The sequence below is a fragment of the Rana temporaria genome, chromosome 1 (assembly GCF_905171775.1).
Source record: "Rana temporaria chromosome 1, aRanTem1.1, whole genome shotgun sequence".
Classification (NCBI taxonomy): domain Eukaryota; kingdom Metazoa; phylum Chordata; class Amphibia; order Anura; family Ranidae; genus Rana; species Rana temporaria.
Window position 1 is genome coordinate 431,810,378 of NC_053489.1, and position 13,710 is coordinate 431,824,087.

Below are 13,710 nucleotides of genomic sequence, written 5' to 3' on the forward strand. Positions count from 1 at the left end.
AAAACAAAGATGCCAGGGAGAAAGCTAGACAGAGCATGCTTGTTTTTGTGAAAACAAGGGTCCCCAACGCCACAACAGCCACTGTGAAAAATAAAATCAATTCCATCAGGGGCACCTACAGGGCCCAACGGGTCCAAGTCCTGGCCTCAATGAGGTCTGGGGCTGCAGCTGACTCCATCTACAAACCAACCCTGTGGTACTACAGTCAGCTGCAGTTCCTGGACGACCACATAGAGACCAGGCCATCCCTGTCTACCCTTCCCCCAAGAGGTAGCTCCCAGCTTCCCAGCAGCCAATCCTCCAGTCTTCCCTGCAGACAAGAGCAGACAAGCTCGGAGGAAGAGGAAGAGTTCCTGGAGGACCCCAATTGTGAGCCGTGGAGAATGGTATGTGTTTTTTGTTTGAATTTAGTTAGTATATGACAAGTATAGTAATAATGGTAAATGTATGTTACTATTGTTCTAAATTCTATGTGAATCTCGTAAAGTTTAGGGATAGGATCAATAGTCAGTAGTGGGAAAACATGATGGGGTCAAAATGGGCAAATTAATAATGTTGATGAAGGAGTGGGTGGCATTTTCAGATAGGCCAGTAGGGGGGGAGTAACGCAATACACCTGCAAGGGGTCCCAGATGGAAGACACCCTTTTTGAGTACTATCTAGTTGACACTAAATTGATTAACCTAATTTTTGGGTAAAAGGCCACTTATTTACTAAATTAGGCATGCAACAACCCACATAATTCCAGGGGGACCATGTCTGAAGGTGTTTAAGGGGCCACATAATTAAGGATGGCGACCCTGTGTGTAATATATATTGACATTCAATTTGCATCACTCATGATTGTAAAAATGTGTGTGATTAATGACAAACACAAATAACATATGTTCCTTTTTTTCATACACAGGCAGACCCAAGCCAGGAACAGCCAGGGCACACAGGGAGCCAGGAACAGCCAGGGCCCACAGTGAGCCAGGAAGAGACAGGGCCCACAGGGAGCCAGGAGGAGCCAGGGCCAACTGCAAGGCAGGAGGTGGCAGAGCCCACTGGGAGCCAGGAGGTGGCAGGCCCCAGTGGGACCCAGGAGGCACGCCGGCGGGATACCATCTCCCGGATCCCTCCATTCCGCAATCCCAATAAACGGCTCAGGAGTATGCGACAGATGGAGGAGGAGACCCAGGGCCTGCTTCGCCAAGCTACTGCAGCCATCCGAGAGCCACCCAGTGAAGTTGAGGGGTTCGCAGCGCTCATTGCAGCCAAGCTGTACAATCTGGAGCAGAGCCAGCGTGTGCGCTGCGAACTCCTCATGTTCGAAGCCATAACCATGGCATCCCTGGGGCAGCTCGATGACGACACCCACATTGTGCGGATTGCTCCTCCTGTCCTTGCTGCTCCTCCTGCTCCTGCTCCTGCTCCTGCTCCTGCTCCTGCACCTGCTCCTGCTCCTCCACCTGCTCCTGCTTCTCCACCTCATGAGGCTGCTATGGCTCCTGCCACCTCATCTCCTCCAGGAACCCAGCCCCCAAGGACTCGGGCTTCCGGGAAGGCTGCAGGGAAGACTGCAGGGAAGGCTGCTGGGAAGAAAAGGGCGAAGAAATAATACGGTGCCCCTGATGGAATTTTTATGTGGACTCACAGGCTGTATTTGTGGCTTCGGGGACCCTTGTTTTCAGAAAAAAACAAGCATGCTCTAAAGTGCTGCCTACCCTGGCATCTTTGTTTTTATTATGTTGTGTTTTTGGTTTGCCACTTTTTTTTTTTCTAAATTTTTATGAAGACTAAAATAAAAATTTAATTTTCAGCCAAATTTAAACATGTTTCTTTATTGTAGATTTGAGAGATCAGTATTGAGTGGGCAGACCCATGACAAAAAAAATAATGAAAACATTAACAAGGTAAAAAAACATGCTTGTGGGTGAGTAAACTAAAAAATTAGGTTGTTGCAGACACTTCACACACTCCTAAATAAAAAAATAATAGAGATTACTAATCAAATTGGTGAGAAAAATTTTAACAAAAAATAAAAGGTGGACCAATATATATATTTAAAATGTTTAAGATGGAAGATACAACTAAATAACAGAACACAAACATAAACATTATCAAACAAGAAAGAAACTAATTAAAAGCTTGTCATAACTATGCAACAAGATCAGCCGCAACAAACGTCCATTTCTGGGTAGCAGTTAAAAGCAGGGGTTAAAGATGCGGTTTATTTTCTTGTCTATAAGCTGAAAAACACCTTAACGAATGTGCTGATTCCATTCTGAACAGTCGTTTTACATGAATGAGCGCTGCCGTCTCCTAACTTGCTTCTGAGCATGCGCGGGCTTAAATCGACGTTTTTACGTACACACGGTCAATGTTTAGAACACAGAAAATGACGTCGGCCAAAAACGACACATAAAATTGAAGCATGCTTCAATTTTTTTCTGTCGTTTTTTAGAAGACATAAAACGACGTTTTTGCCCACACACGGTCAATTAAATTGACGTTTTTGAAAATGACGTTTTTTTCCATCGCAGAAAACGATGGTGTGTACGCGGCATTATAGTCTAATAACATGACTATCAGTATAGGAGTACTGTATCTAACATGCATTTCATCACTGAAATTTGTCAAAGGATAAAATATTAAGCACATGATAAATAGACCTGTCGAAAAGTATCCACCTCCGTCTAGAATTCCTTTAATAGTGGAAGTTGGTAGAAATCAACTAAAATAATATTATATGTTATGTACTTCCGTGACTGATTAATACATTTAAATAAATTAAAGGATAAGTCCAGCCTGAGCTTGTTTGCTTGGGCTTCTTCTATGGGTCACAGGAGTGCAATTCGTTTTGCACTCCTGTGACTTGTTTTTAGCAGAGAATGGACTGAAGTTCGCTCTCTACTGACATCACAGGAATCAGTCCAGGCACCGCATCATCAAGACAATAAAGTCTGGATCCGCCAGGTGCCTGGACTGATACCCGTCTCAGACTCTCAACAAGCTGCTGAGAGCCTGAGACGGCCGGTCCCCACCCCTCGACAGCTCAGCTCTATTGAAAAGCTCATGGCGTGCAAACACACCCAAAAAACTTCTACCCGGTGCATAGAAAATGTGCACACACATAAAGAGGTGCAACATAAAGTGCAAATGGGTGCTTACGTCAATTGGTCCTCCGTAAGAAGGACCCAACCCTGATCCCCCGGGGCGTTAGGCTCCTGACAGGGACTGAGGTACTCACAGGGTCTGTGCAACCGAAGTCGACACAGACCCCATTCCTTAGAGGGTCTGCCAAAACAGAACCCTCCCAGTACTAGGTGGGGCTCCCCTGAAGGGAGACCCCATGAGAGCAGGCGAACTAAGCCAGAAGGCCATGTCCACCCACTCCCAAGACGTTCAGGGCTGGCCCGAGGACCCGCACCCTACTAATCAAACGTGACAAACATGAACCCCAAACAAAAAAAATACATAAAAGTGACAAACAAAGGGGAAACAAAAAAGAAAGTGGGGGAGAAGGAAGATGGGGAGAGTGAAAAGGTGACCATTGTGCAGTACAATGGCCGGCCCTCCGGCCAGGAATCAAAAATTCCTCTGGTCCTGACCCTAGAGGCAGGTGGTTAAAAAGTGTGATATAGTGACGTGACCAAGGTGCCAAAAAGCAAATGTGCCGGTAGAAACACAAGTGCAATTACGGCACCCCTGGACTGCCACTCCAGGGGCACATCACTCCAGTGAGCACGGGGGGGGGGGGTGGTGCAGAGCGGAGAGCTGCTGATTGACAGTCAGCAGTTCTCTGTCCGGGGAGCTGTGAGAACCGAGCCATCGGCAGTGTTTGATCGCTCGGTTCTCAGTTCTCATATATCTAGCCCTATAAAGAAAAAATACATTGCTATACTTATCTGTTCTGCAGCCGCTCAGGTATCCAGCAGTGGCTGTGGTGTGCAGGAGAGAACGGACAACTGCTGTGAAATGCCTGGAAAGTGATGTCACCCATAGACCTACTATGGGGCTTCCGTTGTCAGCTGCCTCTCCTGCACACTGAAGCTGCCACTGAGAGCTCTGCATCGGACCGAACTTGAGCAACTGCAGAGCAGGTAAGTATAGCGATTTTTTTTCTTTACAGGGCTAGATAGATTAGGCTTAGAATGTGGTAGAGGTAGATTTAAGTTAGTTATGTTTTGATCAAACTTTAAGGGTAAAAGTTTGACGCCATTCCACAAGCGGGCGCAATTTTTAAGCGTGACACGTTGGTTATCATTTTACTCGGCGTAACATTATCTTTCACAATATATAAAAAGATTGGGACAAATTTATTGTTGTTTTATTTTTTAATTAAAAAAAGTGAATTTTTTCCAAAAGTGCGCTTTTAAGACCGCTGCGCAAATACGGTGTGACAAAAAGTATTGCAATGACCGCCATTTTATTCTCTAGGGTGTTAGAAAAAATATATATAATGTTTGGGGGTTTTAAGTAATTTTCTAGCAAAAAAAACGGTTTTAGTCTTGTAAACGCCAAATCTGAAAAACACCCAAGGTCCCGCCCGGTCAATAGACAATTGACGTCCGGGAAGTGGTTGTAAAATCCTGACTGGACGTCTATTGACGTCCTGCAGGATTTCATGCCGGCACGCGCGGTGATCGGTGATGCGGGGTGTCAGTCTGACGGAGGCTCTTTACCACATGATCAGCCGTGTCCAATCATGGCTGATCACGATGTAAACAGGAAGAGCATCTGACAGACGCGAGTAGAGGAGAGCCGATGGGCGACTCTCCTGACAGGGGGGGTTCGCGCTGATTGTTTATCAGCACAGCCCCCCCTCGGATGCCCACACGGGGACACCAGGGAAGCCCACACTGGACCACCAGGGAAGGTGGCAGTAAAAAAAGAGAAAGATGCCAATCAGTGCCCACAAATGGGCACTGACTGGCAACATGGGCACTGGGATAAACAAGTGATGCCCAGCAATGCCTTCAGTGCCACCCCTCAGTGTCCATCAGTGCCACCCCTCAGTGTCCATCAGCGCCACCCCTCAGTGTCCATCAGTGCTCATATATGCCCAGTGCCCACCTATCAGTGCCCATCTGTGCCACCCATAAGTACCCATCAGTGCCACCCATGAGTGCCCATCAGTGTCGCCTATGAGTGCCCAGTGCCACCTATGAGTGCCCAATAGTGCCACCTGAGTGCCCATCAGTGCCGCCCATGAGTGCCCATCAGTGCCGCCTATGAGTGCCCATCAGTGCCGCATACCAGCGCCTCCTATCAGTGCCACCTCACCAGTGCCCATCAGTGTTGCCTCACCGGTGCCCATCAGTGCCGCCATATCAGTGCCCGTAATCGAAGAAAACTTAGTTATTCACAAAAAAATAACAGAAAAAAAATAAAAACTTTATTTTTTTCCAAATTTTCTGTCTTTTTTTAGTTGTTGCGCAAAAAATAAAAATCGCAGAGGTGATCAACTAAAAAAAGACCGAAAATTAAAAAAAAAAATAAAGTTTTTATTTTGGCGGCACAAAAAGAAAGCTCTATTTGTGGGAACAAAATGATAAAAAAATTGTTTGGGTACAGTGTAGCATGACCGCGCAATTGTCATTCAAAGTGCGACAGCGCTGAAAGCTGAAAACTGGCTTGTGCAGGAAGGTGCGTAAGTGCCTGGTATGGAAGTGGTTTAGGTGAAAAAAAGGAAAATTTATTACCAAATACTTACCGTAATTTTCCTTTCCTGATAGGCTCCATGGCAGCATACGTGTGGGTTAGCCCCGCCTCCATAACTACCCAATAGGACCCCTCCCCTATAAATCTTAGCTGTGGGCTCTCAGCCTTGTTCCGTAACTATCCTACTCCACGCATTTTGGGAGGGACTCCTGCTGCCATGGAGCCTATCAGGAAAGGAAAATTACGGTAAGTATTTGGTAATAAATTTTCCTTTTTCCTGACTGGCTCCATGGCAGCATACGTGTGGGAAATAACTCACAAAAAGAAACCCGGGTGGGCAAAAATGCTGAGAACATAAATTTATTTAACACTGTCCACCGACAGCACTTGTAAACCAAAACTCAAAGAAGACAAAGCAGCTGGTTCAATACAGTAGTGAGAGACAAAGGTATTAATTGAAGACCACGAAGCCGCTCTGCATATAACTTCAGGTGCGACATGTCGTGAGGCTGCCCAAGAAGTCGAGATGCTCCTAGTTGAATGTGCAGTTACTGCCTCTGGAGGAGCCAGGCCCTTTTCTTTATATGCCCTCTGGATGGTCTGAACTATCCAAGTTGAGATGGATCTGATTGATGCCCGCTTTCCTCTATTCTTCCCATGGAGAAGGACGAAAAGAAAGTCTGTTTGCCTGAAAGATCTTGTCATCTCTAGGTATAGATTTAATGTGCGTCCTACATCAAGGGGATGAACACTTTGATCTTCAGACAACCCAAAGGTGGGCAGGACAATTTCCTGATTTTCATGAAAAATGGATGTCACTTTAGGATTTGAGCCCAGCATAGGAATTAATACTGCTCTGTCAGGAAAGAAGGTCAGGAATGGTTCTTTTGAACCTAGATTTCTTATGTCGGAGATCCTCTTAGCTGAAGTGACTGCAACTAAAAAGATGGTTTTGAGAGTAAGGTCTCTAGCTGAAAGAGGTTTATCCGGATTAGAGCTGATCGAGGTAAGATAGTCCAGAACAAGAGGTAGATCCCATTTGGGAAACCTCGGTTTTCTTTGGTGCCTGAGCCGAATGGCACCTTTGAAGAACTGGCGAACCAGGGGATGGTTAGCCCAAGAGATCCCTGTAAACGCAGAGATGGCTGAGACTTGCACTCGGAGAGAACTGACTGCTAAAGGTAAGACCAAGCCCGTTTGTAGGAAGCTAAGGATATCTTGAACCTCTGGGGAGCTAGGAGGGTTGGACCTCGACGACATGTGGTCTGAAAATTTTGACCAAATACGTTCATACACTCTGTTAGTACTATTTCTCCTGGCGTTAAGCAGGGTTGACATGACTTCTTCTGGACAACCTAGTGCTTTAAGCCTTCCCCTCTCAAGAACCACGCCCTGAGGTGCAGACGAGCTGGACATGGGTGCCATATTGAGCCTTGGGAGAGAAGATCTGGTCTGGGGGGGAGAGGGATTGGGTCCCGATAGCTGAGGAGCGATAAGAGAGAGAACCAGGGCCTGTTTGGCCAAAAGGGGATCACTGCGAGGATTTCCGCATTCTCTGATTTGAGCCGGTGAAGGAACCGAAAGATCACAGGGACTGGTGGAAAGGCGTAAGCTTTTTGAAATCTCCATTGATCCGTGAGAGCGTCTATCCCATAGGCTTGGGGATCCCTGCCCCTCGCATAATACTTCATCAACTTGTGGTTGCGCGGGGACGCAAATAGATCCACTTCTGGGGATATTCCCAAGGTTAGAAGCCAATTGAACACATCTGTGTGTAGGGACCATTTGTTGTTGTCCAACTGGACTCGAGATAAGAAGTCCGCTTGAACATTCTGAATCCCCGGAATGTATACTGCCGAGATGTTGGCCAGATTCTTCTGGGCCCAGTTCATAATTGGTTCTACTTCTCGAAGTAGGGTCCAACTGCGAGTTCCACCCTGTTTCCTTATGTAGGCCACTGCGGTCGTATTGTCCAGCCTGAGCATCACTGAACATTTTGTCAATATATTGCTGAAGGACAGGAATGCTTGAAAGGCGGCTCGTAGTTCCAGTATGTTGGAAACAATTCCGTGAGAGGGTGTGCTCCATCTGCCTTGAGCTATCTCTGAAAGGCAATGGGCGCCCCAGCCCAGATTGCTGGCATCTGATGTTATTGTAACCCAAGTGATGGGACGAATTGAATGGCAGTTGCGGAGATTCTTCCCCTGAAGCCACCATAGAAGAGATCCTCTCATAGATTTTGTGATCGTGATGCGCTGACTCTTCCTGGAGGAGACCCATTGTTGGAGAAATCGTTTCTGGAATGGATGAGTATGCCACTGGGCCCATTTCACCATTGGAATGGTGGCTGACATGGTACCGATTAACTTCAGACAATGAAGGGCAGATAGCTGAGGAGCAGCGAAAGCTTTGCGGATCCTGCCTCTGATCGTGGTAACTTTTTCCTCCGGTAATGAGATGGTGCCTATTGATGTGTTGAAGAGGGCACCCAAAAACACTAGGGTCTGTGATGGGACTAGATGACTTTTCTCCATATTTATTAGCCATCCGAACTCTTGCAGAGTGGTAATTACTAGATCTCTCTGTTCTATCAGTTGATTTCTGTCTTGGGCTAGTAGCAATAGATCGTCTAAATAATGATGAAGACGAACTCCTTTCACCCCCAGAAGGGCTACGACAGCTAGCAGGACCTTGGAGAACACCCGGGGTGAGGTCGTGAGGCCAAAGGGTAGGCAGGTGAACTGTAGGTGCTGGTCGCCTACCGAGAAGCGGAGGTATTTTTGAAAACCTATTGCCACCGGAACATGAAAATAAGCGTCTTTCAAATCTATTGACACTAACCAATCCCCTGGATGGACCGACTGTTGGATGATTAACAGAGATTCCATCTTGAATTTTTCTTTCCGAATAAACCGGTTGAGATGAGTTAGGTCTATTACTGGTCTCCAAGTACCGTTCTTTTTCTGCACTAGAAATAAAGGGGAATACATGCCTTCGCCTCGTTCTGTTCTTGGTACACTGACAGCTGCGTCTTGAATTAATAAAGAGTTCACGTAGGCCAAAAGGATTTGTTTTTTCTCTTCTGTGCCTGGAAGGTTCGTGGGAACAAACCTGAGCCTGGGGACGCTGTTGAAGATCCAAGTGTGGCCCGACGAGACCGTCTTGATGGTCCAGAGAATTCACGACCGGGTCTATAGTTGCGTGCATCCCTCCAGCGATCTGTATTCTGTGGTCTGAAGAAGGTGCGTTTTTGATTCTGTAAACGCCTGTCTTGAGGGAGAAACCCCGACTTACCTCCCGTGGCCCGAGAGATGGCACTATCGAGTTTATTGCCAAAGAGGGACCCGCCCTCAAAGGGAATACGGCACCAAGCCTGCTTTGAGGCTGCATCCGCAGACCATGGACGGAGCCACAAAGCACGGCGGGCAGTGACTGCCGACAACATCACCCTGGCCACTAGGCGAGTAATATCAATAGAGGCCTCCCCCAAGAAAGCGGACGCTAGCCTAATTTCCTGGATAGGAGAATTCTTAGCTGTGTCCTCAGAAATGCTTCTCAAGGAATCATTAACACTGTCAGACCAGGCTTCTAAGGCTTTTGAGGCAGCTGCTATAGCCAGAATGGGTTTACAAGCGGACCCTGCTGTCAAGTAGATTCTCTTTAGGTCCGAATCGATCCGTCTTTCCAAAGGATCTTTAAAAGAAACTGTGTCTTCCAAGGGAAGGGTCACATACTTCACCAAACGCATCAACGCTGCGTCCACTGACGGGGCAGCTTCAAGATGGGTCACATCTTCTTGTTTGAAGGGATATAACTTTGTAATCTTCGACTGCATAGAGCCTTTTTTATCAGGTTTACTCCACTCATTGGAAATAATGGCGCCTATCTCCGTAATAAACGGGAAATAATGTCGCTCCTTGTTGAGCTGTTTAAAGAGTTTTCTCTGTTTAGGGGGGGAAGTAGCTGGATCCTCCAAATTCAAGGCTTCCTTAATAGCTTTCACTAAGGCAGGGACTAAGGCATAATCAAAGCCTATTACTGTATCCTCCAATTCTGAACCACTTTCTGAAGGAGAAGCAGCCGACTGGCTGGCCTGAGTGGCTGCGAAGACCTCATGTAAATGTCCCTGATCCAATAAGGGAATCATTGGGTCTATAGGAGAGTCCTGCTGTATTATAGTATCTCTCTCCTGCAGGGATTTATCCACGACCCTTTTAACAAGAGCTTCCAGGTGTTTATCTGCACCTCCCCTTTCATTGGCTACTTTAGAGAAACAATGATCACAAAGGGATTTGTTAATAGATAACGAAGCCTTGCACCCCCAGCAAGAATTTTCCAATCTTTCATCATGGGGGGAGAGATGAGGAGTATTTCTACTAGCATGACCAGTTCTGGATGAACTATGGTGTCTGGAGGATGAGTGCCGGTGATGTGACCTAGAAGACCCGCTGCGACCGTGGGACTCATTATGCTGCTGGTCAGACCTAGAAGGGCTGAGATGAAGAGAAAAAGAAACACAAATAGTCACACTATGTCCCTATACTCCACTCTCTTCCCCCCCAGCAGGTGCAGAAAACATAGTTTTCCCCTTAGCCATACCTGTTGAGGGAGGGCTGGCCACTGAGAGGCAAAGAGATGTCCATGTAGCCTTGAATAGACACTGTAACAGGAAAGTGACAAGATGTCAAGTAGAAACATGAGGAAGGTTTTTAGTCAAAAACCGCACCAGAACACTTACCTAGATGTGGACAGGACAGTACACCGGGAACCGCCGTACGGACGCACGCCCCCGGTGTACACATGTCTCTCTCTCTGCTTTAAGGGCTAAGCGTATGACGCCATGACCGCGTCAGCCGTAACCAGTGCGCATGCGCGAGTCGAGTCTCGCGCATGCGCTAGCCAGGCCTCGCTCGCGTGTGAGCCAGGCCTCGCTTTCAGTCCTGGTCTGTCTGTGTAGAACGCAGACAGAACCCGGAAGTCAAAGGGAGCGGCGGCTGGAAACGCAAGGGAACCAGACGCTCACAGGGCAAGTAAAGACTTTAAACAAACAAGGAAAAACAAAGCACAAACATAAACACTGCTGCCATGAAAAAAACGATACTGCTCACCATCACCACCATGATCCATTCGGCCAGGGACACACACCGGTCTTTAGATAAAAGAAGGCTACCTGCACCGCTAGGCATACCAATCTTGCGCAATAGACTCCATAACTTCAGCGCTATTCCATGCATTCCATACCCTGCTTAACAGACAAGGCTTATTGGAGAATTCATTGGCCGAGCTTGATCAAAGGATGAGTTGTGTATATGTTATAAATTTTTTTTTTTTTGGGTAGAAGAACCAAACACATGGTCCTACGGAGGAGGACAAAAAAGGAACAAGGCTGAGAGCCCACAGCTAAGATTTATAGGGGAGGGGTCCTATTGGGTAGTTATGGAGGCGGGGCTAACCCACACGTATGCTGCCATGGAGCCAGTCAGGAAAACATCTTACGATTTGCGGCCCTCCAGCGCCCTGTTTTACTTACCTGAGCCCTGGAAGTTCCATGTCACGAACGCGCTCTTCCTCTGCCCGGTCTTCTCGGCTCTTTATTGGATAGATTAATAGCAGCGCAGTCATTGGCTCAGGCTGCTGTCAATCAAATCCAATGACGCAGGGACCGGGTCCTGTAGTTGGTAGCTATGCTGGACACCAAATACAGGACTCGGGAACGCGCCCGGAAGGTAACCCCCTTGGGAGAGCGTTCCCAGAGGGGATTATCTGAGGCGGGGAGGAGCCGAGAGAGCCGCCGTGGGACCCCAGAAAACGAGCTGCACTTTTGCGTAAGGCTGCCCCTGCTATTAGCAGGGGTAGCCAATGCTACGTATACCCGTCGTTCCCGCGTCGCGAAATTTGAAATTGACGTTGTTTGCATAAGTGAATCATGAATGGTGCTGGACGCCATTCACGTTCACTTTGAAGCAAATTACGTCCTTGCGACGTCATTTACCGCAATGCACGTCGGAAAGTTTCCCGACGGAGCATGCGCACTACGCTCGGCGCGGGAACGCGCCTAATTTAAATGATCCACGCCCCCTACTGGATCATTTAAATTGCGCGCGCTTACGCCGGGCATTTTGCCGGAGCGCCTACGCAATTTACGGAGCTACTGCTCCGTGAATCAAGGGTAGCACAGGTAATTTGCGGAGGCGCAGCGGGAAAACGGTGCGCTGCGCCTCCGTAAAAACTGCGCAAATCTAACTGAATCTACCCCAATGTTTGTTATTTAAAAAAAAAAAAAAATTGAACCATTTCCTGTTTTAGGATGTTTATATTCTGGCTGAAGAAATAAAGCAAACACCATTGGACAGCAGCATTGTCAGTCTGGAGTATGGTAGTGTTGGGCTTGCAGATTTAGATTTTGACTAACAAATTAAAGCTAAACTCTTTTTGGGATATAGGTTTTACATAAGGGCCAGTTCACACCAAACGCAGTTCCGTTCACATTTTTTCTGAAAAAATGCATACACAGTGTTCTCCATGTATTCCAATGGCTCTAGTTCACACCATGAAATCAGTTTCTGGTCAGTTTTTCGGTGCAGAAACTGACCGGAAACTGACTGCATGGTGTGAACTAGAGTCTTTGGAATACATGAAAAACACTGTGCATGCATTTTGTGCAGAAAAAAAGCACACAGAAGTGTACGGAACTGCGTCTGGTGTGAACTGGCCCTAAATGAATAAAATCTTACCATTGTAAGCACCCCTGGCAGTGTTCATCGTTTGTCTCAACTGTCTAACGGCTACTTTGTGTGAACAGCTTCGTCTGTTCAAGTAAGATGAACAATAACAGACTTACTTTCTGGATTAACAGGTGAAAATAAATGAAAAAAATCTTAAAAAAGAAAATGAATGCAGCTACTGCATCTGAGATTTGGTAAGTTGCAATTTAATACATTTCCTTGGGTTATTGCCACTTTCAGCAGAGCATTTTAACAAGTGAGGGTATTATGGTTCCATCTAGTGGGCCTACAAGGTGTAGCATGTATGAGCCTTCTTTGAATTGCACACAGGAGAGATATTGAATTACTAAAAGCAAATGGGCTGTGAAATTTGCAAGGTAATCTTCCTTTAGTTTAGAGAGTGTGGTGACAATTCACTTTGCAAAAAAATACCCAATAACATGCAAGGAAAATAAATAAAAACAGTATTTTTGCTTGCATGCGATTGAAAACTTCACCTCATTCTCTAAGCTAAGGAAAATGTTATTTGTAAAATGGCCATTTTGCCTATTTGCCTTTAGTAAATCAACACAGTGGCCCGGATTCAGATACATTGGCGCATTTTTAGGCAGGCGTAGCGTATCTCTTTTACGCTACGCCGACGCAAGTCAGAGAGGCAAGCATGGTATTCAGAAAGCAAATGCTCCCAACGATGCGCCGGCGTAACGTAACTTAGTCGGCGTAAGCTGGCCTAAGTCAAAGTAGGAAGGAAGTGGGCGTGATCCATTTAAATGAAGCATGACCCCATGCAAATGAAGGGCTGAACGAACGGCGCATGCGCCGTGACGTCAACGTATGTCCCTCGCCCCTCTGCGCATGCTCACAACTACGCCCGGCGTAACCCCTAAGATACGCCGGTCCACTGCCTACGCCCAGTGCATAAATACGCCCAGACATGCGCCCGTCAAGTGCAAAAGTACACAAGCATTTTTTTTACTGCTAGTACTTTTGTCTCTTGAGGTATGTCTGCACCAGGGACTACTACGGACCGCAGGATGAAAAACTTCAGCCCTCAGGAGAAGGCTTTAATTATTGATGGCCTCTAGAAATACGGCGCGTGCCTCTATGGGGCACAGAGTGGCACGACCAGCAAGGTCCAAAAAGATCCAATTTTGTTGGAGATCACCACGCAGGTGAATGCCCTTGGTGTGGCGGCTAGGAAACCCAAGCATATATCCAAAAAAAAATCAACGATCTGCGGCGTCTGGTAAAAGAGAAGCTGGCGGCGATCAGGAGGCATGCCAGTGGCACAGGAGGTGGACCAGCCGCTAAGATCTCCCTGACTGCTGATGATCTGGTC